Source organism: Cynara cardunculus, assembly GCF_001531365.2.
Source record: "Cynara cardunculus var. scolymus isolate 2C chromosome LG 13, CcrdV1, whole genome shotgun sequence".
Taxonomy (NCBI): domain Eukaryota; kingdom Viridiplantae; phylum Streptophyta; class Magnoliopsida; order Asterales; family Asteraceae; genus Cynara; species Cynara cardunculus.
In genome coordinates this window covers 8,062,733-8,065,534 of record NC_037540.1, presented here as the reverse complement: position 1 = coordinate 8,065,534, position 2,802 = coordinate 8,062,733, and positions in this window count along the sequence as shown.

Below are 2,802 nucleotides of genomic sequence, written 5' to 3'. Positions count from 1 at the left end.
TTTGTTAATTTTAGGGCTGTTTAGAAGAGGGTTAGTATTAGTATAGGGCAATTTGTTTTAGGGCTGTTAGTATTAGTATAGAAGCTGTGAAAGGCCTAAGATTGATGCTTATGTTTTTCTCTTTTATCAGTTTGTCTATGTTGCTTAATCGTTTCACTTTCTTGGCAATTTCACAACACGAACCATGAAGGACCATTTTTGTTACACGGGTTTTTGTTTATGTCCCCCAATTGCATCATTTTTGTTATATTTAAGGGACATTTTTTGTTTGATTGACTAGGTTCCAAAACCCTTCAAATAGTTTATTTTGGTTTTTATTTACACATATAAGGGGCATTTTTTTGACTTTCCGCCGTGGGCATCCAAAATCTCAGGGCCGGCCCTGTCACTAAGACAAACCCTTGCTCTTATCCACCTTTGAACCTCATAATCCTGAGATGCATACTAATAGTCAACTTTAAATAGCTCAGTACGTTCATGATTTTCATGCACAAATCATACAATATCCCATAATCAATATAACAATCAAAATACCCAAATAATATGCATATATGTTTCAAAAACCCCTCTAAATAAATTCAAGATATCGTAAACTATCCCATCGGGTAAAGGTCATATTATCACTGGCATTCTCGGATCTTACGGCTCTTCCTTTTCCAATCACCTATCCCTAGAATTTCCAAACATAGGGACATTTTGTTAATATTATAAAGATAATACTATAAAAATGAAGTTTATATACCATTCTCCAATATATAGGGTTATTTCGGTAAATTTTAGAAAGCAAATGTGTGAATTATTGCTAAAAACCGATTTCCTTGTATAGGGTCATTTTGGTAATTAAACAAGATAAATAATCGAGATTAGGTAAGGATTAGCATTTTACAAAATCCAAATAAAATTTGATGAAAATTTTAGAAAATCGTATGGAGAAAATTATATTTTTGGAATTCCAAGGGTTATAATGATATTTATTAAAACTTGTAAATGTTTTATTATAGAATAAGAAGATTATGTCGTGTTATAAAATACAAATAACGTGTTAGCCTGGTTGGTTAAGGCATTGGTGTTGGTAACTTGAGGTCACGAGTTTGAGTATTATTATCAGTACCATCGATCGATCCTCTTTGTTCTTAATAGGTAAATGTACGCGGATCAGATCCTTGACCTGCCCAGCCCGACCCGAACCCTATTGCAACCCACGAAAAAAACAGCCATTGTTGCACATTTTCAAGCTTTTTGAGCTTGAAAATAGCTTATTTTTTGATCTTTTTTCTTCATTCTTTTTGCACCAAACCCTTAGTAATATTTTTACCAACACTTTGACATAAAGAACATGAAGTTTCATCAAGAAATGAGTTCCAAAATTTGATTAAAAGTCAGTTTTTAAAAATAAAACTTCACAACTTAGAAAACATAAAATCGAACTATATAAACCCGAATATGAGATATGAGGTTACTGGGGTTTGATAGAGTACTTAAAACCATTGACATAAAAATTAAGAGATTTGGTTAAGAATCTCACTGAAATCAGTGAAAACCCGAGATTTTTTATTCCAAACTTCAGACTCATATTTCTCTCTCAAAACTCAACGTTTTTACTATCTATTTGAATGAAAACAATCCTAAGACAGTTGAAGAAATCGGCCAAATCGCGAGTTTTAGGTTGTAAGGTTGTTTTCTACAAACAAGCATGTACTATTGGCAAAACAATCCCCTAATATTTGAAAAAGATGACGTTTGGCCACCTGAACTTTCTAACATTTACAATCAGACCCCTTCTGACGTGGTAATTTATATTTTTGGTCCAGTAAAATAAAAAAACCAATTTTATTTTATTTTTCGTTTTTGCCTTTCTTTTCATTATTATTTTCTATTTTAGATTTCTACAATTATTTCCTTTAATTAATTACATAAATATTTTAACACTTCAAACGAATTTAATAAAAAAAACATGCAAAAGCTCATGTAATATTATTTATATATTTAAAATTTTGGGTTTTACAAAAGTTTTGATATTTTGTGATTACAAGATATGATTAAAAAAAATTGAATTTAAACTCCGTTGACAATAAGTATTTATACGTGATTGATAATTACGTTAAATTTTAACTATTTCAAGATTTTTCCATTGACATTAATATTTTTTTTGTTAGGTTTTCAATTATTTAAACTTTCATTATGGATTATATATACTTCAAACAAACTCATTTACACACGCGACCAAATTCCTACTTGAGACCAAGTTTTAGGGTGTAATCACACGTGGTAAAGTATAGGGAAATAATCTCTCATATTTTAGCAGAAAAAGTTAAATACTCAATTTTCATCTACGTCAGAAAATTAATTTTTCATGCATTATCAACACATGTTGTAAGATTGTATTCCGATGTTGTTTTCCCTTTTTTTGAAGTTGACGTGCTTTTCTTTGTCAAAACACAACATTAACATAAATTTACCAATAGATTTTTTTTTTGTTTTTTTCCCAGTAATTTGGCATCAATATCAACATATATTAAGTGTTGAAATAGTTATATTAATTTGATTGTATTCAATAAGGTTAATTATAATAAATTTGTTATATTTATATTGTTAATTTAAACTTTTGAATTGTCTATAGTTTCATAATTCAATAACATTGATTTGTAACTTGGTGACGTGTCGTAACGACAATTCATTTATATTATTCATAAAAATAATTAATAATTTATTATTGTCACATACTAATTTATATTAATGATGAATTAATTTTAGTTATGAATATGTAACTAAATTTGTATTTAAAACACCAATTGATTAGTA